Here is a 26,092-nt window from a genome sequence, read left to right on the forward strand (position 1 = left end):
AGGACGAGGATGAGGAGGAGGTGGAGGAGGATGAGGATGAAGCATGTTCACAGCGGGGTGGCACCCAACGCAGCTCGGGCCCATCACTGGTGCGTGGCTGGGGGGAAACGCAGGATGATGACGATACGCCTCCCACAGAGGACAGCTTGTCCTTACCTCTGGGCAGCCTGGCACACATGAGGGACTACATGCTGCAGTGCCTGAGCAACAACAGCAGAGTGGCCCACATTTTAACGTGTGCGGACTACTGGGTTGCCACCCTGCTGGATCCACGGTACAAAGACAATGTGCCCACCTTACTTCCTGCACTGGAGCGTGATAGGAGGATGCGCGAGTACAAGCGCACGTTGGTAGACGTGCTACTGAGAGCATTCCCAAATGTCACAGGGGAACAAATGGAAGCCCAAGGCGAAGGCAGAGGAGGAGCAAGAGGTCGCCAACGCAGCTGTGTCACGGCCAGCTCCTCTGAGGGCAGGGTTAGCATGGCAGAGATGTGGAAAAGTTTTGTCACCACGCCACAGCTAACTGCACCACCACCTGATACGGAACGTGTTAGCAGGAGGCAACATTTCACTAACATGGTGGAACAGTACCTGTGCACACCCCTCCACGTACTGACTGATGGTTCGGCCCCATTCAACTTCTGGGTCTCCAAATTGTCCACGTGGCCAGAGCTAGCCTTTTATGCCTTGGAGGTGCTGGCCTGCCCGGCGGCCAGCGTTTTGTCTGAACGTGTATTCAGCACGGCAGGGGGCGTCATTACAGACAAACGCAGCCGCCTGTCTACAGCCAATGTGGACAAGCTGACGTTCATAAAAATTAACCAGGCATGGATCCCACAGGACCTGTCCATCCCTTGTGCAGATTAGATATTAACTACCTCCCCTTAACAATATATTATTCTACTCCAGGGCACTTCCTCATTCAATACTATTTTTAATTTCATTTTACCATTATATTGCGGGGCAACCCAAAGTTGAATGAACCTCTCCTCTGTCTGGGTGCCGGGGCATAAATGTGTGACAGTGGCCTGTTCCAGTGTTGGGTGACGTGAAGACTGATTCTCTGCTATGACATGAAGACTGATTGTCTGCTGACATGAAGCCAGATTCTCTGCTATGGGAACTCTCTCCTCTGCCTGGGTGCCTGGGCCTAAATATGTGACAATGGACTGTTCCAGTGGTGGGTGACGGGAAGCCTGATTCTCTGCTATGACATGAAGACTGATTCTCTGCTGACATGAAGCCTGAATCTCTGTTATGGGACCTCTCTCCTCTGTCTGGGTGCCGGGGCCTAAAAATATCTGACAGTGGCCTGTTCCAGTGGTGGGTGACATGAAGCCTGATTCTCTGCTATGACATGAAGACTGATTCTCTGCTGAGTCGCTGACATGAAGCCAGATTCTATGTTATGGGACCTCTCTCCTCTGTCTAGGTGCCGGGGGCCTAAATTATATGACAATGGACTGTTCCAATGTTGGGTGACGTGAAGCATGATTCTCTGCTATGACATGAAGACTGATTCTGTGCTGACATGAAGACAGATTCTCTGCTATGGGACCTCTCTCCTCTGCCTGGGTGCCTGGGCCTAAATATGTGACAGTGGCCTGTTCCAGTGGTGGGTGACGTGAAGCCTGATTCTCTGCTATGACATGAAGACTGATTCTCTGCTGACATGAAGACAGATTCTCTGCTATGGGACCTCTCTCCTCTGCCTGGGTGCCTGGGCCTAAATATCTGACAATGGACTCTTCCAGTTTTGGGTGACGTGAAGCCTGATTCTCTGCTATGACATGAAGACTGATTCTCTGCTGACATGAAGCCTGATTCTCTGCTATGGGACCTCTCTCCAATTGATATTGGTTAATTTTTATTTATTTTATTTTAATTTTAATTCATTTCCCTATCCACATTTGTTTGCAGGGGATTTAACTACATTTTGCTGCCTTTTGCAGCCCTCTAGCCCTTTCCTGGGCTGTTTTACAGCCTTTTTAGTGCTGAAAAGTTCAGGTCCCCATTGACTTCAATGGGGTTCGGGTTCGGGACGAAGTTCGGGTCGGGTTCGGGTTGGGTTCGGATCCCGAACCCAAACATTTCAGGGAAGTTCAGCCGAACTTCTCGAACCCGAACATCCAGGTGTTCGCTCAACTCTAGTCATAGGTTAAAGTTCTGCACAATGCAAAAGAATATGGTGCCGGTGGACATCGCCATATGTTTGCCTGTTTGGTGAACGATCAAATTTAGCCGCGAAACGACCGCCGGGCGAACCGCAAGGCCATCTCTACTTCTCAACACTGAGGCATTCACACTTACCTCAAGCAAAAGTAATTATTAGTAATTTTATGTTCATTAAATCCATTCGTAAAATAGTTGATGGTGAAAACACCTCCGATAATGACGTCTCCATCTTGGAAATATTTATAATCCTCAATGTACTTCACTAAGTTCAGATCACAGGCTGGTGATGGATTCTGAGTTCTACAGGGTGTCACACAAAAAATCAGGAGAAGTATCAGGACCATCCTGGTGTGTGCTAAGAGTGGAGGTCTGTGCCGGACATCCCTAGATAAAGTCGTATGCCCCAATATAACACATAGCAGGAGCAGGTGGCTGTAGAGCTCAGGGTCATGAGGCATGGTGTAGACAGAGGACAATGCACTAGATGTCAGCATCTCCCCCTCCTTTTATACAGTACAGTGTCATACATCTCAGTGTGCTCCGGATTTAGGTAGAGGCTCAGCTGTTCTGCTGGTTTTAAAATTTGACACATTTCCAGTAAACCACCCTTGGCTCCTTTCGAATTTACTTCCAAAAAGGACATTTTCATTTTAACATCAACTGTGTGCTGTTCCTATCAGGCTGCTGAAAACAGCAATTCCCATCTGATCTTAATCTATCCTGTATGTAATGTTGTATGTACTTAGTATTACAGTGGAACCACAGTGTTAAATACTTGTTGGACTTTGGGCTAATGATAAAGGTTTTATCCTGTCAGTACCTTGCTATTCACCCTTTAACCCCTATACAGGGATCTGGACTTCAATGCATGGGATCAACAGGCTGCTACCTCCTGAAGTAGTCCTGGTGTGGTTGCTGCCTAATGGAGTTCAGAAACATAGGTGCTGATCAATAAGAGGTCAGGCAAACTCATAGCCAAGAACAAGTAGAGGTCAAGGTAGGCAGAGTGCATGCTATATAGTAACCATTCCAAGGTTAGGGCAGGTAGTGTAAGGTCAATACGGAGGTCAGACACAGGTCATGTCTGGCAGCAGAGGGTCAGAATGCGGTAAAGGTGCATAAAGTCAGTACACAAAAAGGCAATAGAACAAACTTTTGAAGGATACTAGAAAACTAGGAAACCTATTGCTCAGGTACCCTCCTACAGGGAAATGTACCTAAAAGGGGTTGGTCCATCTCACACATTTGTGGAATATCACTATGACAGCAATATCAGATAGGTGTGGGTCCCACCTCTAGAACCCACACCGATTTCTAGAATTTGGCAGCCAAAGTAAAGGAGAGTTTACTGTTCCTGCACTGCGCACTCGCGAGACACTTCTATAGGAGTTCCGGAAATAGTTGAGCTCACCCACTTAGCTATTTTTGGAACTCCCGTAGAAGAAAATAGATAGCAGGTATCTGATCTTCTTCACTTTGGGAGCCCGTTCTAGAGATATGTGCAGGTCCCAGAAGTAGGAACTGCATTTATCTGACATTAGTGGCCTATCCCAGCAATATGCCCCCAATTTGTAAAATGGGCCAACCACATTAAGTACCCCAGGCTTGCCAGCAAATGCATGGTGAAGATTAGGGAGCATGTGCTGGTACTTCATGGGCAGAGGAGGAAGAAAAATTGCCTGGAAGTAGGCCACAGCCTGTGTGAAGGGACAGAGCAGACCCAATGACTGGGGCAACATACAGTATCGAGTGTAGGTAAGTGGCCAAGACTAGGGACAAGTGAACCCTTTGCTTCATAGTTCAGTACAGGTTCCAAACTTGACCCCAAACGCCGAACCCTATTGAAGTCTATGGGGACCCGAACTTTGGGGCTGAAAAATGGCTGTAAATAAGTCATAGAAAGTGCTAGAGGGCTGCAAATGGAACCAAAATATGGGTAAGAGCAGTACAATTGCCCTGTAAACAAATGTGGATAGGGAAATGACTTAAAATAATAGAGAATCCTTAAAAATAAAAATAATCTTGAACCGGAGGCGGAGGTCCAATTGGAGTAGGAGGTTGAGGAGGCTGTGGACGTGGTGGGAGAGTAGGTGGAAGAGGCGGAGGAGGCGGAGTAGGAAGCCAACACTGTTTTTGTAGCGGGGTTTTCTTAGATTTTTTTCTTTGATTTGTCTGTTAATTCTGTCTGTGACCTATAGCCATCTCTTGGGGTGTGGTCGGTATACTTCTCTACTAGAGGAAGCAGATTAGGTAGCCAATATTTTATTTTTTTATTTTGTTTTTTATTTTTTAACTAGCAGAAGGACCCGGCTTCGCATGGCTATATTTCATTTATTTCATTTAATGTTTGTGTGTGTCGTTAAAACATATCGACAGTATCCCCCATAACAGCGCCCCACCCCTTTAACAGTGAACTCCACAGTCCCCACTGTCAAAACTATTGGACAGAAAGGAATCCATATATTCGAAGGCCTATACAGGTCACATTGCAGATTCGTATATATGAACATTATGATAACTAGGGTTGAGCGAACCCGTACCGAAATTTAGGATTTTAGGACCCCGAACCCGAACATTTCCGTAAAAGTTCGGGTTCAGTGTTCAGCGCTTTCTTGGCGCTTTTTGAAAGGCTGCAGAGCAGCCAAACAACAAGCGGCTAACTGTCTGACCTTAGAAGCCATCACAGCAATGCCTACTATTGGTATGGCTGTGATTGGCCAGTGCAGCATGTGACCCAGCCTCTATATAAGCTTGGGTCACGTAGCGCTGCACGTCACTCTGCTGTTACAAGTGTAGGGAGAGGATGCTGCTGGACTTGTGATTTCAGGGAGAGCATAGGAGAGAATCTAACTCAGCGATCTACAGAGAAATAGTTGTGTGGGTGCAGGGCACTATCGTTTTACCCTGCCCTGAGGCCATTGACAAAAAATAATTCTGTTAGTTAGGTGGGTGGCCGCCATTTTATGCAAGCTCAGTGCACCAGCACTGCATCTGAGCTTTTGGGACATTACAAATCACCATTTTTTTGGGGCGAACTACAACATCTTGATTAGTCATTGTGCAATTTAAGCTAGAAATACACCCATCATTTTCTGGGGTTTGAAAAACACACTTTTATTTAAAAAAAACCTGTTTTTTCCAGATCTGCAAGTGTTAAATTCAAGTTTAATATATACAGCTTTCATATTCTGTTACAAAAAAACACTTTTTTGGCAATCTACAACATCTGTATTAGTCAGTGTGCAATTTAAGCTAGAAATACACCCAACATTTTCTGGGGTTTGAAAAACACACTTTTCTGACAAAAAACACTATTTTCAGGCCTTGCAGCATCAGCACGTGTGAAATTACAGGCTTATATACTGCTGTCAAATTCAGTTGTTAAACAAACACTCATTTGGGCACAAAAAATTTAGTTGGCAGCCTTTGATGCAGATGTCATTGTGAGATACACCCTAAATACATTTGGGTTACATTCAGAGATTTTAAAGACCGCCATTTGGTACACCAATATTGAATTCAGGCCTACACTGGTTCAGACCGTGTGAGATACACCCTCTACATACAGGGGTTTGATTCAGGCATTTGAAATACAGCCATTTGAAATACAGCCATTTGAAATACAGCCATTTTGGGGGAAAAAATCTTTAATTCAGGCCTACACTTGTTCAGGCCGTGTAAGATACACCCTTTACATACAGGGGTTTGATTCAGGCATTTGAAATACAGCCATTTGAAATACAGCCATTTTGGGCAAAAAAATCTTTAATTGAGGCCTAGTCTGGTTCAGGCCGTGTAAGATACACCCTTTACAGACTGTCGTTCTATTCTACTATAATTAAACACCCATTTAGGGCAAGATCCTAAATTCGAAAAATATGAGGAGAGCGTCAAATAAGTTACGTGGCCCAGGTCGTGGTGCTGCTGGTGGAGCTCCTATTGCAGGGAGAGGATTTGGTCGATCTGTGCCAGCTACACGCACAAGTGAAACCCCTTCCTCAGGTGCGAGTAGGCGACAGAACCTGCAGTGGTATTTGGTCGGGCCTAATGCTGCTCTACGAATGTTGAGGCCTGAACAAGTACAGGCGATAGTAGATTTGGTTGCTGACAGTGGATCCAGTTCCTTCACATTGTCTCCCACCCAGTCTCCTGCTGAAAGACCACACCTGCAGCCGATGTCCATCAGTCTTTCACCTCACCCCCTTGCAAATCAGCCAAGCAGTCTGAGCCCCAAGTCATGCAGCAGTCTCTTCTGCTTTTTGATGACTCTGTTAGCAGGGTTTCCCAGGGCCATCCACCTAGCCCTGCCCCAGAAGTGGAAGAGATTGAGTGCACCGATGCCCAACCACTTATCTTTCAAGATGAGTACATGGGAGGACCATCGCAGCATGTCTCGGATGATGACGAAACACAGGTGCCAACTGCTGGGGCTTTCGAAAGTGTGCAGACCGACAAGGAAGGCAGGGGTGAAGGCTGGGTGGAAGATGATGTGGAGGACGATGAGGTCCTCGACCCCACATGGAATCAAAGTCATGCTAGTGACCTATGTAGTTCGGAGGAAGAGGCGGTGGTCACACAGAGCCACCAGCACAGCAGAAGAGGGAGCAGGGTGCAAAAGCGAAGCGGCCGTCCTATAGACAGTACGCCTCCTACTGCCCAACGCAGCAAGGGACCGAGCACACCAAAGCCATCTCCAGGGAGTTCCCTGGCGTGGCAGTTCTTCAGACAATGTGCTGACGACAAGACACGAGTGGTTTGCACGATGTGCAATCAGAGCCTGAGGCGAGGCATAAATGTTCTCAACCTGAGCACAACCTGCATGACCAGGCATTTAAGTGCAAAGTACGAGCTGCAGTGGAGTAGACACCTAAAAAAACAAGAAAGGTCTCTGGCTCCTCCTGCTTCCTCTTCTGCTGCAGTCGTGGCCTCTTCATCCACCTCTGGAGTGACAGTGCCACCTGCCACACCGCAAACAGAGGATCTGCCAGCAACATCAACACCTGGGTCCCCAAGCATCTCCACAATGTCCCACAGAAGCGTTCAGCTCTCCATCTCCCAAACGCTGGAGAGGAAGAGGAAGTACCCCCCTACCCACCTGTGATCCCTAGCCCTGAATGCCAGCATTTCTAAATTACTGGCCTTTAAAATGCTGTCATTCCGTCTGGTGGAAACGGATAGTTTTAAAGGCCTTATGGCGGTGGCTGTCCCACAGTACGTCGTGCCCAGCCGCCACTACTTTTCCAGGCGAGCCATCCCTTTCCTGCACAACCAAGTTGGGGACAAAATCAGGTGTGCACTGTGCAACGCCATCTGTGGCAAGGTGCACCTGACTACGGATACGTGGACCAGTATGCACGGTCAGGGCCGTTATATCTCCATAACAGCACACTGGGTAAATGCAGTGGCGGCTGGGCCTGAGGCGGATAGCAGTTTGGCGCATGTCCTTCCACCACCGAGGATTGCAGGGCGCTTCAGTTTGCCTCCTGTTGCTTACTCCTCCTACTCTGCTTCCTCATCCTCTACCAGCTCCTCATCCGGTCAGCGTAACACCTTCACCACCAACTTCAGCACAGCCAGGGGTAAACGACAGCAGGCAGTTTTAAAACTTATCTGTTTGGGGGACAAACCCCACACCGCGCAGGAGCTGTGCACGGGCCTTGAACAACAGACCAATGAGTGGTTTGTGCCAGTCAGCCTCAAGCCCAACCTGGTGGTGTGCGATAATGGGCGAAATCTCGTAGCAGCTCTGGGACTAGCCGGTTTGACGCACATCCCTTGCCTGGCGCATATGCTGAATTTGGTGGTGCAGAGATTCCTTAAAACTTACCCCGATATGTCAGAGCTGCTGCATAAAGTGCGGGCTGTTTGTGCGCGCTTTCGGCATTCTCACCCTGCTGCTGCTCACCTGTCAGCGCTGCAGCGTAACTTTGGCCTTCCCGCTCACCGCCTTATATGTGACGTGCCCACAAGGTGGAACTCCACCTTGCACATGATGGCAAGACTGTGCGAGCAGCAGCAGGCGATAGTGGAGTTTCAGCTGCAGCACGCACGGGTGAGTCGCTCGGCGGAACAGCACCATTTCACCACCAATGACTTGGCCTCCATGCGAGACCTGTGTTCCTTGTTGCACTTTTTTGAGTACTCCACCAACATGGCCAGTGCCGATAACGCCGTTCTCGGCGTTACTATCCCACTTCTATGCCTCCTTGAAAAAACGCTCCTGGCGATGATGGAAGAGGATGTGGCACAGGAGGAGGAGGAAGAAGAGGGATAATTTTGTAGGGTTTCCGGCCAGTCAATCCCAAATGGTTCCGAGGGTGGGTTCCTGCACCCACAAACCCAAGGTACACAATTGTCCAGTCAGGGCACAGTTCTGGAGGATGACGAGGTGGAGGATGAGGATGAGGAGATGGAGGAGGAGGAACCATGTTCACAGCAGGGTGGCACCCAGACTAGCTCATGGCCATCACTGGTGCATGGATGGGGGGATACAGAGGACACAGACGATACACCTCCCACAGAGGACAGCTTTTCGTTGCCTCTGGGCAGCCTGGCACACATGATGCTGCAGTGTATCCGCAACAACCGCCGAGTTGCCCACATTCTAACTTGTGCTGATTACTGGGTGGCCACGCTGCTGGATCCCCTTTACAAGGACAACGTACCGTCCTTAATTCCCTCACTGGAGCGTGATCGTAAGATGCGCGAGTACAAGCGCACGCTGGTAGACGCGCTGCTGGTGGCATTCCCACCTGACAGCGGCGACACAGTAGAAGCACAAGGCGAAGGCAGAGGACGAGGAAGAGGTCGCCAATGCAGCTGGGGCACCGCCAGCACCTCAGAAGGCAGGGTTAGCATGGCCGAAATGTGGAAAAGCTTTGTCAGCACGCCACAACAACCAGCACCAGCAGCTGATATGGAACGTCTTAGCAGGAGGCAGCATTTCACCAACATGGTGGAGCAGTATGTGTGCACACGCCTACATGTACTGAATGACGGGTCTGCCCCCTTCAACTTCTGGGTCTCCAAATTGGGCACATGGCCTGAGCTTGCCCTTTACACCTTGGAGGTGCTGGCCTGCCCTGCAGCCAGTGTATTATCTGAACGTGTGTTTAGCACGGCAGGGTCGTCATCACAGACAAGCGCAGCCGTCTGTACACAGCCAACGTGGGCAAGCTCACGTTCATTCAAATGAACCAGGTATGGATCCCTCTGGACTTGTCCGTAGCTTGTGCAGAATAGACATGTATACCGGCACTAACCAGCCATTGTTATACTGCATTTGCTCATGTTTGTATTTTGGATATTTCACACTCTTTTGGAGTGTACCCTAATTTTAAAAAATTTAATTAAAACAAAAAACCTGTGTTGGCTACCTCGTCCTCCTCCACCTACTCCGCTACGTCCACCGCCTCCTCAAACTCCTACTCCATATGGAACTCCACCTCATAAATCAAATTTTTTTTTTTTTTTTTTGTACATGTTTTATTTTATATAATTTCACTTAATGTCATTTACTTTTTCGGGTGAAATTCACCAATTTTTGGGTGTATAGTAACAGTGCTATACCTATTAGACCGGTAAAATAAATTGAAAAAATTATCTGTTACATTTTCTGGTGAAATTAACCAATTTTTGGGTGTATAGTACCACTGCTATACCTAGTAGGCCCGTTAAAAAATAAATAAAAATTGTCATTAACATTTTCTGGTGAAATTCACAAATTTTGGGGTGTATAGTACCACTGCTATACCTTTTAGACCGGTAAAATAAATAAAAAAAAATTATCTGTTACATTTTCTGATGAAATGAACCAATTTTTGGGTGTATAGTACCACTGCTATATCAAGTAGGCCGGTTATAAAAATAAAATAAATTGTCATTAACATTTTCTGGTGAAATTAACCAATTTTTGGTTGTATAGTACCACTGCTATACCTAGTAGGCCCGTTAAAAATAAAAATAAAAATTGTCATTAACATTTTCGGGTGAAATTTACAAATTTTTGGGTGTATAGTACCACTGCTATAACTAGTAGGCCGGTAAAAAATAAAATAAAATTGTCATTAACATTTTCGGGTGAAATTCACCAATTTTTGGGTGTATAGTACCACTGCTATACCTATTAGACCGGTAAAATAAATTAAAAAAATTATCTGTTACATTTTCTGGTGAAATTAACCAATTTTTGGGTGTATAGTACCACTGCTATACCTAGTAGGCCTGTTAAAAATAAATAAAAATTGTCATTAACATTCTTGGGTGAAATTCACCAATTTTTGGGTGTAAAGTACCACTGCTATATCTAGTAGGCTGGTTAATAAAAAAAAAATTGTCATTAACATTTTTGGGTGAAATTCACCAATTTTTGGGTGTATAGTACCACTGCTATACCTAGTAGGCCGGTTAACAAATAAAATAAATTTGTCAGTTACATTTTCAGTTGAAATTCAACAATTTTTGGGTGTGAATTTCCACTGCTATACCTAGTAGACAGGTTAAACAAAAAAAAAAATGTGTCTGTTACATTTTATGGTGAAATTTAACAATTTTTGGGTGTGATGTACCACTGCTATACCTAGTAGGCCGGTTAAAAAATAAAATAAAATTGTCAGTTACATTTTCGGGTGAAATTAACTAATTTTGTGGTGTATAGTACCACTGTTATACCTAGTAGGCCGGTTAACAAAAATAAATAAATTGTAAGTTACATTTTCTGGTGAAATTCAGCAATTTTTTGGTGTGATGTACCACTGCTATACCTATTAGTCCAGTAAAAAAAAAAAAAAAAACATTTGTCAGTTACATTTTATGGTCAAATTCGCCAATTTTTGGGTGTAATATACCCCTCCTCTACCTAGTTGACAGCTTAATAAATTTCAATAATTTTTATTTTACATTTCCGGGTGACAATAAACAATTTTTTTCAGTCATAGAACCCTGCTCTACCAAGTAGACAGGTTAATTAATTTCTGTAATTTTTCTGTTACATTCTTGGTTTGATATTATACAATTTTAGAAGTGAATAAACCTCTACTCTGCATAGGTGACAGGGAATAAAATTTCTGAAATGCTTCTTTAATTGATGCGCGCCACATCCTTTGATTCAATGCTTAAACTTAAACAAGTTGTACAACATTTCACTTCAATACTTTGTCCCACATTTCCGCTATACTCTTTTGGACAACATTTGCGCCTCAATAGCTTTTCCCACAATTCCGCTTGACTCTTTTGGCCCACATTTGGGCTTCTGTAATTTGTACCACATTTGCGCCTCAATATCTTTTCCCACATTTCTACTCGATCCCATATTTTTTTTATACATTTATCTCCCTTAAATTTGGTCTCTTTTTCTCACGCTCCCTCTCCGACCTGAAACCCTGATTCCCCGCCACCTGTGATCACCATGGTAGGCGCATAAAAGAACATCGAAAGTTGATAGAGCAGATATCAAATTGGATTGTGAACATCACAGGGACGTGCGACATGGTGGGGCAGTAAGTGTGCACACACCTACACGAACTAACTGACAGGGGTCAGCCCCTGCAACTTCTGGGTCTCCAAATTGGGCACATGGTCTGAGCTTGCCCTTTACTCCTTGGAGGTGCTGGCCTGCCCTGCAGCCAGTGTATTGTCTGAACGTGTGTTTAGCACGACTGGAGGGTTATATTTCCCAATGTTTTGGGGTGTACCCTAATTTAAAAAAATATAAATAAATTTTAAACCAAAAAGCAGTGTAGGCTATCTTCTCCTCCTCCACCGCCACTTCCACCTACACCGCCACATCTAGCCTCCTCAACCTCCTACTCCATATGGACCTGGTCCTCCTAGATCAAGATTATTTTTTTTTATTTTTACGTATTTTATGTTATTTTAAGTCATTTCCCTATCCACATTTGTTTGCAGAGCACTTGCCATGCTCTTAACCACATTTTGACGACATTTGCAGCCCTCTAGCCCTTTCCATGAAATTTTTACAGCCATTTTAGTGCTCAAAAGTTCGGGTCCCCATTGACGTCAATGGGGTTCAGGTTCGGGTCAAGTTCGGGTCCCAAACTCAAACTTTTTTCCGAAGTTCGGCCGAACCCGTCGAACCCGAACATCCAGGTGTCCGCTCAACTCTAATGATAACCATCTTGTCTGGTTTCTAAAAGGTCAAAGTGAGTTGGATTTCTCATGACGGAAGATTGTAGGCAAAGAGTTAGGAATATTGTAAGAACCAAAGCAATGGGTGAGCACTCTACATTTGGTCTTAGTAATAAAACAGTTTAATTAAACATCATAAAATCTAATTCTTATATAGCATAAAATAAAATAAAATTCACATAATTGGAAAATCGCGGGTATGGATAGTCTCTAGTATCCAACAACAGATTCGCTAAGTAATTCAGTACTTCAACAGAATAGTAAGAGTGCTTTGTAGTTGTTTGCAATCAGATTATATATATATATATATATATATAAAAAAGTGGAGTACGTACGTAGTGGAGTATGTAGTGAGACGCCGGCCCTCGCCAAACTAAACTAAATAGAGGCACGAAAGAATAAAAGGAAGGTAAGAGGAATCAGCTCATATGAGACTGTAAATTACTGGCACAAGAGTGATTACAGCTGAAAAAACGCAACATACGATTTGCCATAACATCCTATAGAGACATAAGGAACTTAACTATATGTGTAACACCGTATAAAGTGAAAACCTACTTCTGGCGGTTGCTAGTAAACCAGAGATCAGACTGGACACATATATATACACTGCTCAAAAAAATAAAGGGAACACTAAAATAACACATCCTAGATCTGAATTAATTAAATATTCTTCTGAAATACTTTGTTCTTTACATAGTTGAATGTGCTGACAACAAAATCACACAAAAATTAAAAAATGGAAATCAAATTTTTCAACCCATGGAGGTCTGGATTTGGAGTCACCCTCAAAATTAAAGTGGAAAAACACACAACAGGCTGATCCAACTTTGATGTAATGTCCTTAAAACAAGTCAAAATGAGGCTCAGTAGTGTGTGTGGCCTCCACGTGCCTGTATGACCTCCCTACAACGCCTGTGCATGCTCCTGATGAGGTGGCGGTCGGTCTCCTGAGGGATCTCCTCCCAGACCTGGACTAAAGCATCTGCCAACTCCTTGACAGTCTGTAGTGCAACGTGACGTTGGTGGATAGAGCGAGACATGATGTCCCAGATGTGCTCAATTGGATTCAGGTCTGGGGAACGGGCGGGCCAGTCCATAGCATCAATGCCTTCGTCTTGCAGGAACTGCTGACACACTCCAGCCACATGAGGTCTAGCATTGTCTTGCATTAGGAGGAACCCAGGGCCAACCTCACCAGCATATGGTCTCACAAGGGGTCTGAGGATCTCATCTCGGTACCTAATGGCAGTCAGGCTACCTCTGGCGAGCACATGGAGGGCTGTGCGGCCCTCCAAAGAAATGCCACCCCACACCATTACTGACCCAATGCCAAACCGGTCATGCTGGAGGATGTTGCAGGCAGTAGAACGTTCTCCACTGCGTCTCAAGACTCTGTCACGTCTGTCACATGTGCTCAGTGTGAACCTGCTTTCATCTGTGAAGAGCACAGGGCGCCAGTGGCGAATTTGCCAATCTTGGTGTTCTCTGGAAAATGCCAAACGTCCTGCACGGTGTTGGGCTGTAAGCACAACCCCCACCTGTGGACGTAGGGCCCTCATATCACCCTCATGGAGTCTGTTTCTGACCATTTGAGCAGACACATGCACATTTGTGGCCTGCTGGAGGTCATTTTGCAGGGCTCTGGCAGTGTTCCTCCTGTTCCTCCTTGCACAAAGGCGGAGGTAGCGGTCCTGCTGCTGGGTTGTTGCCCTCCTACGGCCTCCTCCACGTCTCCTGATGTACTGGCCTATCTCCTGGTAGCGCCTCCATGCTCTGGACACTACGCTGACAGACACAGCAAACCTTCTTGCCACAGCTCGCATTGATGTGCCATCCTGGATAAGCTGCACTACCTGAGCCACTTGTGTGGGTTGTAGACTCCGTCTCATGCTACCACTAGAGTGAAAGCACCGCCAGCATTCAAAAGTGACCAAAACATCAGCCAGGAAGCATAGGAACTGAGAAGTGATCTGTGGTCACCACCTGCAGAACCACTCCTTTATTGGGGGTGTCTTGCTAATTGCCTATAATTTCCACCTGTTGTCTATCCCATTTGCACAACAGCATGTGAAATTGATTGTCACTCAGTGTTGCTTCCTAAGTGGACAGTTTGATTTCACAGAAGTGTGATTGACTTGGAGTTACATTGTGTTGTTTAAGTGTTCCCTTTATTTTTTTGAGCAGTGTATATACATTATATGCAAGACCTGTGTAATGGATCTTGCATGTACAAATCACACAGTGAAATGGGAGAATATGACATGAGATGAAGTACAAAATACAGGCATATTACATGACAATAAAACATAGTTTGCGGTGCCCACGATCATGAGTGGGATACTGCATACACCCGTTGTATAACATGTGTCACCCCCGACACATCCAGTAATAGGAAGACGGTCACCTGTAAGACACCAACACATACACCATAAACAATCACCTCCAAAAAGAGCAAATATAAATGTGGACTTTGCAATGTAATACAAATACATTCTAGGCAAATACGTCACATATAATGGGCGTTGACACTTTTCTGTGCTTGATGGGGAAACATGGGCGACGATCATGAGTAAGGGCAATAAAGTCTATGGGAAGTAAAGAGTCCCAATAAGTATTGGCATATATAAAAGTGCAAATATATTATTATTTTAGCATATAAAACATTTAAGAAATAGTTTAGCACAATGATCACAGAAAATGTCCTTCTGGGTATATGGCTTAAAACATTATAAAACATTATAAAACATATCTATAGCAAAATTCCAAATTAACCTGAAAAGGGAGTTAAAGGGAAAATATGTGCAAAAACAGGCTCAACGGTGATGAAGAAAATACTGTTGTTCAACAGGGAGTCCTGAAAAAGGGCACAATGTGGCATTGGATCCAAAGTGACTTTAGGAACTGTCACTGGCCGTGGGGAACTGGCAGCAGCTAAACATTGTAGCAACAAAGGAAATCCCACACTGGAACAGTCATTGTAAATTGACTTAGCAGGAATTTACAGGTAGGTGTCCATCCCACCCTGGTCATCATGGATGGTGAACCCAGGCTCTGCCTGGAACCTAGGCCAGTAGCTTGGATCACTCAAAGGGTTAAATCCTGTGACCAAATTGGCTGGTATCATAATTGGCAAATGACCTACCCATGGTGCTGGTGGTACAGGGTTTGGCATAGGTCTCCTTGGCAAACGGACTTTGCTGGTGGCATAGGAGAGTTTTCTCACTGGTGCAACAATTTTGGGACCACTACAGGTAGTCGCTGGTACTACAAATGCAGCAACTGGCTCTGGTGTAGCAGAGTCCGTGGAGGCACAGCTTTCCTCATGTGGCTGCTTCTGATTACCCTCACCGCGCTGAGGCTGGGCTGTCTGAAGTGCAGCAATCTGGCGCAGACCTTCCAGGTGTACTTCCAATCTGGCGATCCGTTCCTGTACATCTTGGGTCCTGGCATCAGGCTCAGCGGAAGCGTGAGTGGTCTTTTCCAGGCGCATCTTGTCCAGGTAAACTCTGAACCGTTCCTGGTTCGCGATATCCTCAGGCATTTTAAGTTTGCGCGGCAGCTCTGGGGACGGATATGGGCTGCCCAAGCACAGTGGGCTGCCAGAAAACGTTGGGCCCAATTAAGGTAGATTTTTCCTGGTAGGTGGTGTGGACCATCTTACTTGGGACCTCTGGGTTAGTTTCAGAAAGTTCATTGGGGTCCTCCCAGTTTTACGGTTTAGGCCGCAGGCACGTCACAGCTGTGGCGTGCGGACCTCTCAGGCCCTCCGCAGGGGTAAATTCCACAGGCTCACCTTCCCGGAGGTTGTGCATATATCCCGCTAGGTAGCTCCGTTTCACAGATATGCGGTTCACATATAAGTCGCGGCCAGTGGTAAGGTCTTTAATAAATTCAAACCCGCGATCCTTATCAAAGGTGATGACGGTGCCTGACCTCCGTTCCAGGTGGGGCGGACCGTCTCTAGGGTCCTCATGGATGGCCATGGCGACCTCTTCAAAGTAAACTTTTGCTTTAGTAGTTTTCATTACTGCAGCGGCACGTATCTCTTGCATCAGAGTAGGCCACAAGGGGTTCGGCCTAGGAAAGTCTCTGCTCGGACTTAGGCAGGGGCAGGGCGGCCTCTCCGGTCCTGGAGAGTAAGCATGTGGCTCACCCATTTCAAGCGCTGCGGCTCCAGGCTGTGTATCGGCAGGTGCAGGAGTCTCGGTAACTGCTCCGGTGTCCGCCATTCTTGGGAGCGCAGTCTCCGGCATATTCGCAGGCAGCAGGACATGCATCAGTCCTTCCCACTGCTCAGTCAGACTCCACCCTCTCTCGGGTACGCCCCATAGGTAGTCCAGTATAGGGGAGGCGGTGCACATATTGTAATCCCTGCAAATTTGGCTGGGTCTGTGGCGCAGCAGAAATATTTTTCCCGCTTTTTCCAACACAGTGGCGCCAGAGGGGAGTGTCTTTGCTTTTGCCGCCAAGCTGCTCAGTGATGGTGCAGCAAACAATTATAAGTCCTTTAGGTGGCCATTTTAAGTGTAAAGCAGTCCAGTCAAATTCAGCAAGCAGCGCTACTGACTCCTGAAAAATCCACAATTTTGCAGTTTTAACGATACGGTTTTATTGTAGAAGGATAGCGCAATACATGCACACAGTCTCTAAGCAATCTGAACAGTCTTTTGGCCCAATAAAAGCAATAAACAGTTGGGGCTCATTGATGGTCTGTATTAATGTGCCTATGGCAAGGTCCCTTGTAGTCGTGACGCCAGTACCTTTTGTGGTGGTACAACCATTTACTGCAGTGTTAATTGAAAAATTGGAGACTGAGGCAAGGAGGATGAAATCAAGGGTGGAACTTTACTGAAGATAAATCCTTGTAACAGTCCATCTAAGTAATGACAATCTCTTGGTACATAACCTTTATTTCGTTATTTAATATTAATTAAATTGCCCCACACCCTATACCATTGCTATGTCTGACATACCCACATACGATCACAGTAGATCGGAATAAATTTTGCTTTATTTTTTCATTTATGGTTTATTGTATATCTATAAGGGTGAATTAATATTAAATAACGAAATAAAGGTTATGTTTTAGAATCGTGGTTTTCCAGTGAGTTCCATAATACCTTTACCACGGACGGGTGTATGTCCACTCTGTAAAATCTCTTGGTACAGCCAGATATTAAATACAGTCTCCCATGCATATAGGGGGAAGGAGAATGCAAGTCCTTAGTGGAAACAGGCCCTTGTCCTAAATATATATGCAAGAAAGCTACTGCTTCAGACTAGGCTTTGAAGAAATAAAAGTCTTTGGCTGGTAAAAACTCTTGCCTTATTCTAACCTGACTTGAAGATGCTTTTCTGAATCCTTGAACCTCTATTCCAGTGTTGTTCTGACAGTTGGCTTAACCTGTCCTCAGAGTTTGAACTGGCGGTGTGGATGCTTCACGCTGTCTCCTACAGCTGCTACAAAGGTGCCTAGTAAGCCTCAAGTAATGGCCGTCTTGCTGATCCTTTGTCTTGAATAAATTGTAGTAATCCCTTGGATACTTGGCTGAATGCAGCTTGGACACTGGTCACTCCGGAGGAGCGACCTATAGGAGTGGATTGCTTACTTGAAGCCCTTGACTGTGGAGCCGACGAGGACAGAGCAGAGAGGCTGTGACTAGGCCTCCCTCCAGCTATGCAGCTACATTTCTGCTGCTTTCTGACTAAGCTTCATGAGTGAACTGGACTGCTCTCAGCTCTACTCTGCACTGAACTGGTCTGTTCTAGAATGAACTGCCTAACCTGGGCCTGAGCTAAGCTATTTATACAGACTGACACTACTCCATCTTGTGGAGAAAATAGTGTGGTGCACCCTATATAGACCTGTGTAATGGATCTTGCATGTACAAATCACACAGTGAAATGGGAGAATATGACATGAGTGCAAAAAAAAGTACAAAATACAGGCATATTACATGACAATAAAACATACTGTAGTTTGCGGAGTCCACGATCATGAGTGGAATACTGCATAATATGGACACTGTGTACACAATATATTTGGATGATATAAACGCAGTTTATCTGGATACTATATACACTTTATCTGGACAGTATGTACGTTAGTTATCTGGACACTGTGTACACTATTTATCTGGACAGTATTTATATCAGTTATCTGGACACTGTGTACATTAGTTATCTGGACAGTATGTACAGTACATTAGTTATCTGGACATTATGTACACTTTTTATCTGGACACTGTGTACACTATTTATCTGGACACTGTGTACACTAATTATCTGGACACTATGTATATTACTCATCTGTGTAGTATGTGCACTATTTATCTGGACAGTATGTACGTTAATTATCTGGACACTGTGTACACGATTTATCTGGACAGCATTTACATCAGTTATTTGGACACTGTGAACACTAATTATCTGGACACTATGTATGTAATAAAACTGTGTAGTATGTGCACTATTTATCTGGACAGTATGTACATCAGTTATCTGGGCACTGTGTACACTATTTATCTGGACAGTATGTACATCAGTTATCTGGGCACTGTGTACACTATTTATCTGGACAGTATTTACATCAGTTATCTGGGCACTGTGTACACTATTTATCTGGACAGTATGTACATTAGTTATCTGGACACTGTGTACACTAATTATCTGGACAGTATGTACATTAGTTATCTGGGCACTGTGTACACTATTTATCTGGACAGTATGTACATCAGTTATCTGGGCACTGTGTACACTATTTATCTGGACAGTATGTACATTAGTTATCTGGACACTGTGTACACTAATTATCTGGACAGTATGTACATTAGTTATCTGGGCACTGTGTACACTATTTATCTAGACACTGTGTACACTAATTATCTGGACAGTATGTACATTAGTTATCTAGACACTGTGTACACTATTTATCTAGACACTGTGTACATTAGTTATCTGGACACTGTGTACTCTATTTATCTGGACTTTTTGTACATCAGTCTATCTGGGCACTGTGTACACTATTTATCTGAACAGTATGTACATCAGTCTATCTGGGCACTGTGTACACTATTTATCTAGACACTGTGTACATCAGTTATCTGGGCACTGTGTACACTATTTATCTAGACACTGTGTACATCAGTCTATCTGGGCACTGTGTACACTATTTATCTGGACAGTATGTACATCAGTTATCTGGACACTGTGTACACTATTTATCTGGACTTTTTGTACATCAGTTATCTGGACACTGTGTACACTATTTATCTGAACAGTATGTACATCAGTCTATCTGGGCACTGTGTACACTATTTATCTAGACACTGTGTACATCAGTTATCTGGGCACTGTGTACACTATTTATCTAGACACTGTGTACATCAGTCTATCTGGGCACTGTGTACACTATTTATCTGGACAGTATGTACATCAGTTATCTGGACACTGTGTACACTATTTATCTGGACTTTTTGTACATCAGTTATCTGGACACTGTGTACACTATTTATCTGGACAGTATTTATATCAGTTATCTGGACACTGTGTACACTATTTATCTAGACACTGTGTACATCAGTTATCTGGACACTGTGTACACTATTTATCTGGACAGTATGTACATCAGTTATCTGGACACTGTGTACACTATTTATCTGAACAGTATGTACATCAGTCTATCTGGACACTGTGTACACTATTTATCTGGACAGTATGTACATCAGTCTATCTGGACACTGTGTACACTATTTATCTAGATACTGTGTACATCAGTTATCTGGACACTGTGTACTCTATTTATCTGGACAGTATGTACATCAGTTATCTGGACACTGTGTACACTATTTATCTGGACAGTATGTACATCAGTCTATCTTGACACTGTGTACACTATTTATCTGGACTTTTGTACATCAGTTATCTGGACACTATGTACACCATTTTCCTTATGATACTTTTTGTGTGGTTACGCTATAATAATGCTACAAGAAGTTGCTCTGGAGGAACAGTCTTGTCTTGAATTACACAAACAAACCAATTGATTTGAATGAGCAATGAGTAAAGGTTAAGTACCCCTTGCTGGCTCTGTAGGGAAGTTTATTATCTTACTTCCAAGTTCTCCACAGATCTTTGCTGAACACTGGATCAAATTATTCTCTAGGGACTTTTCTAACAAGTAGAAGGTGCTCGAAATGTACCATTCCTTTAGGCCTCCTGCACACGAACGTGTCGCCCCATGGCCGTGCTGCGGCCCGCAAAATGCGAGCCACAATGCATGAACACCGACCGTGGGACAGCCGCAGCGGATCGCGGACCCATTCACTTCAATGGGTCCGCAAATCCGGAGATGCGGAATGGTGCTGTCCGCAATACGGCAACGGGACACCTACGGTCGTGTGCAAGAGGCCTTAAGGGGTTTTCCAGGATTTTAATATTGCTGACCTATCCTCAGGATACACCGTCAATATCACATTGGTAGGGTTTTGACACCTTCTGCACCCCCGTTGATCAGCTGCTACTGTGTAGCTCTGGTGCTAGAAGTACTTTACTCTGTCCAATGTCTAGTATATGGAGTTGGTAACTGCAGCGCTGGTCCCACTGAAGTGACTGCTGCAGGAGCAAACACTACTGTGCTATTTACTTCCAGCATGGTAACAGCTGATCGGCAGGGATGCTTGATGTTGGATCTCCACCAATCTGATATTAATAGCCAATCCTGAGAATGACATTCATTTTAAAATCCTGCAGAGCCCTTTAAGGAGGAAAAATACAGAAGTGCTGGAGGGTGATATACAGCAGTAAATGGCGCTATACTGGAACATACTGGACTTAGTACTAACCAATAGACCCGACAGAACAACAGATGTGCAGGTCGGGGGACACCTGGGAAATAGTGACCATAAAAAGATTATCAGCATCAGGGTTATTCACTTTAGAAAAAAGACGACTGAGGGGAGATCTAATTACTATGTATAAATATATCAGGGGTCAGTACAGAGATCTCTCCCATCATCTATTTATCCCCAGGACTGTGACTGTGACGAGGGGACATCCTCTGCATCTGGAGGAAAGAAGGTTTGTACACAAACATAGAAGAGGATTCTTTACTGTAAGAGCAGTGAGACTATGGACTCTTTACTGTAAGAGCAGTGAGACTATGGGCTCTTTACTGTAAGAGCAGTGAGACTATGTACTCTTTACTGTAAGAGCAATGAGACTATGGGTGTAACGGATCTCCTGGCACCCCGACCGGGTACCTCCATTGATAGTGGCTCCTAGTGCTTTCCGAGGACTCCAAGCACTCCACTTGACACCGTACGCACTGCAGACCCCACGAACCGCCGAAGCTTGGTTGAGGTCTCACCGTCTCCTACCCACCCTGGACCTACGACAAGGCTCCAGGCTCCAGTGGGTGAACCTCTCCTAAAACCAGAGAGCAGGAACAGCTCTTAAAAGAGCTAGTAGTTATAGCCAGGGGAGTATAGCAAATCTCCCAGCATATAGCAATCCCACAGTGTTGATCAGTTACCCAAACATCAGCCTCAACATGATGAAGGATAAAACAGGCACGCTTTATTGAGGGCTACCCGCCCGTATTTATGCAGGTCCCCATCTGTTGGACACGCCCCTAGGGGACCAGAAGGAAGACTGTGACACAGGACAGATACGTAGCAACTCAGGATACACAGACACAACACATCCCCACAATGCATCATGGTTTTCTCCTCTCGGCCCTGGAGACACCCGAGGAGCAATTCAATTATCTCTCAGGACAAAGGGAAATCGCCAATACACATGTGGAGACAACAGGACAAAAATCACCACCCAAACACACAATGTCACACCCCCACAGCAAACACAGACATTTAACATATTCCCAGATAGCTCAAGTTTGAGTGCATATCATTAGGTGAATGGCACTCAGAATACACGAATATAATAAAATTAGCTATCTGGGTGCCCTCACATAACAAAATACAATTCCAAAGACAGATTTAAGCTGTGCGGCCGGTCTGTCTTCTCCTTTAAAGTTAGTATGGGCCATAATCCTGAGGCAAGAGGCTGGTAAACAGGCCTCTCCAAAACCCAGTGGCAAGGTTGGTTTCGCCACAATGGGCTCTTTACTGTAAGAGCGGTGAGACTATGGACTCTTTACTGTAAGAGCGGTGAGACTGTGGACTCTTTACTGTAAGAGCAGTGAGACTATGGACTCTTTACTGTAAGAGCGGTGAGACTGTGGACTCTTTACTGTAAGAGCAGTGAGACTATGGACTCTTTACTGTAAGAGCAGTGAGACTATGGACTCTTTACTGTAAGAGCAGTGAGACTGTGGACTCTTTACTGTAAGAGCGGTGAGACTGTGGACTCTTTACTGTAAGAGCAGTGAGACTATGGACTCTTTACTGTAAGAGCAGTGAGACTGTGGACTCTTTACTGTAAGAGCGGTGAGACTGTGGATTCTTTACTGTAAGAGCAGTGAGACTATGGACTGTTTACTATAAGGGGAGTGAGACTATGGACTCTTTACTGTAAGAGCAGTGAGACTATGGACTCTTTACTGTAAGAGCAGTGAGACTATGGACTCTTTACTGTAAGAGCAGTGAGACTATGGACTCTTTACTGTAAGAGCAGTGAGACTATGGACTCTGTACTGTAAGAGCAGTGAGACTATGGACTCTTTACTGTAAGAGCAGTGAGACTATGGACTCTTTACTGTAAGAGCAGTGAGACTATGGACTCTTTACTGTAAGAGCAGTGAGACTATGGACTCTGTACTGTAAGAGCAGTGAGACTATGGACTCTTTACTGTAAGAGCAGTGAGACTATGGACTCTTTACTGTAAGAGCAGTGAGACTGTGGACTCTTTACTGTAAGAGCGGTGAGATTGTGGACTCTTTACTGTAAGAGCGGTGAGACTATGGACTCTTTACTGTAAGAGCAGTGAGACTATGGACTCTTTACTGTAAGAGCAGTGAGACTATGGACTCTTTACTGTAAGAGCAGTGAGACTATGGACTCTTTACTGTAAGAGCAGTGAGACTGTGGACTCTTTACTGTATGAGCGGTGAGACTGTGGACTCTTTACTGTAAGAGCGGTGAGACTATGGACTCTTTACTGTAAGAGCAGTGAGACTATGGACTCTTTACTGTAAGAGCAGTGAGACTATGGACTCTTTACTGTAAGAGCAGTGAGACTGTGGACTCTTTACGGTAAGAGCAGTGGGACTGTGGACTCTTTACGGTAGGAGCAGTGAGACTATGGACTCTTTACGGTAAGAGCAGTGAGACTATGGACTCTTTACTGTAAGAGCGGTGAGACTGTGGACTCTTTACTGTAAGAGCAGTGAGACTATGGACTCTTTACTGTAAGAGCAGTGAGACTATGGACTCTTTACTGTAAGAGCAGTGAGACTGTGGACTCTTTACTGTAAGAGCGGTGAGACTGTGGACTCTTTACTGTAAGAGCAGTGAGACTATGGACTCTTTACTGTAAGAGCAGTGAGACTGTGGACTCTTTACTGTAAGAGCGGTGAGACTGTGGATTCTTTACTGTAAGAGCAGTGAGACTATGGACTGTTTACTATAAGGGGAGTGAGACTATGGACTCTTTACTGTAAGAGCAGTGAGACTATGGACTCTTTACTGTAAGAGCAGTGAGACTATGGACTCTGTACTGTAAGAGCAGTGAGACTATGGACTCTTTACTGTAAGAGCAGTGAGACTATGGACTCTTTACTGTAAGAGCAGTGAGACTATGGACTCTGTACTGTAAGAGCAGTGAGACTATGGACTCTTTACTGTAAGAGCAGTGAGACTATGGACTCTTTACTGTAAGAGCAGTGAGACTGTGGACTCTTTACTGTAAGAGCGGTGATACTGTGGACTCTTTACTGTAAGAGCGGTGAGACTATGGACTCTTTACTGTAAGAGCGGTGAGACTATGGACTCTTTACTGTAAGAGCAGTGAGACTATGGACTCTTTACTGTAAGAGCAGTGAGACTATGGACTCTTTACTGTAAGAGCAGTGAGACTGTGGACTCTTTACTGTATGAGCGGTGAGACTGTGGACTCTTTACTGTAAGAGCGGTGAGACTATGGACTCTTTACTGTAAGAGCAGTGAGACTATGGACTCTTTACTGTAAGAGCAGTGAGACTATGGACTCTTTACTGTAAGAGCAGTGAGACTGTGGACTCTTTACGGTAAGAGCAGTGGGACTGTGGACTCTTTACGGTAAGAGCGGTGAGACTGTGGACTCTTTACTGTAAGAGCAGTGAGACTATGGACTCTTTACTGTAAGAGCAGTGAGACTATGGACTCTTTACTGTAAGAGCAGTGAGACTGTGGACTCTTTACTGTAAGAGCAGTGGGACTGTGGACTCTTTACTGTAAGAGCAGTGAGACTATGGACTCTTTACTGTAAGAGCAGTGAGACTATGGACTCTATACTGTAAGAGCAGTGAGACTATGGACTCTTTACTGTAAGAGCAGTGAGACTATGGACTCTTTACTGTAAGAGCAGTGAGACTATGGACTCTTTACTGTGTGAGCAGTGAGACTATGGACTCTTTACTGTAAGAGCAGTGAGACTATGGACTCTTTACTGTATGAGCAGTGAGACTATGGACTCTTTACTGTAAGAGCAGTGAGACTATGAACTCTACTCTAAGAGCAGTGAGACTGTGGACTCTTTACGGTAAGAGCAGTGAGACTATGGACTCTATACTGTAAGAGCAGTGAGACTATGGACTCTTTACTGTAAGAGCAGTGAGACTATGGACTCTTTACTGTAAGAGCAGTGAGACTATGGACTCTTTACTGTAAGAGCAGTGAGACTGTGGACTCTTTACGGTAAGAGCAGTGGGACTATGGAGCTCTCTGCCTGAGGAGGTGGTGATGTTGAGGTCACTATAAGAGTTCAGGAGGGGCCTGGATGTATTTCTGGAGTGTAATAATATTACAGGCTATAGCTACTAGAGAGGGGTCGTTGATCCAGGGAGTTATTCTGATGCCTGATCTAAGTCAAGAAAGATTTTTTTTCCCATAAAGTGAGGAAAATTGGTTTCTACCTCACAGGGGTTGTTTTGCCTTTCTCTGGATATATTGCAGGATAACAGGCTGAGCTGGATGGGTGGAGGGCTTTATTTTCTTCATTTACTATTCTGAAATACGCCTAAATTAGGCATATTTCAGGGCAGATGACGGCGCAACGGTTAGTAGTACTGCAATCTGTGACTTTTCCACGCCCACGCCAGGTCTAAAAAAGTGGGCGTGGTGCAGGCAGGGACGTGGCGAGCCGGCAGGCCCATCTGATTTACCATTTTCTACGCCTGTTTTAAGCTTATAAAAAGGTTTAAATGTAAGACGGCTCGAAAGCTGTTTTACAACTGGTGCATGATACAGAGAAGTTATGGAGAGGCCGGCGACTCTTCATAACTTTGGTGGAATCCCCGCCAGCTATGGGGCTTTATTAAGACCGGCGTCTCAAACGTCTGTCTTAATAAATGTGCCCCTACGTAACTATGTTAACCCATGCTCTGATCGCAGTAAGTGCGCAGTTTCTGGATAAGGTATGTGACTTTCAGCAATAGGCCTGGCTTATTATTTGGACACAGCACGGCATCATGCAGGGACCCTAGACATCACATACTGCTAGGTCTCACACTTGGGACTCTATTTGCTTAGCCTGCAGGACAGCCGTCACAAGGACTTACTTTATAGACCATGTTAATGTAATCTACAGCCTTTACAAGTTAAAATTT

This window comes from Bufo bufo, chromosome 4 (genome assembly GCF_905171765.1).
Source record: "Bufo bufo chromosome 4, aBufBuf1.1, whole genome shotgun sequence".
NCBI lineage: Eukaryota > Metazoa > Chordata > Amphibia > Anura > Bufonidae > Bufo > Bufo bufo.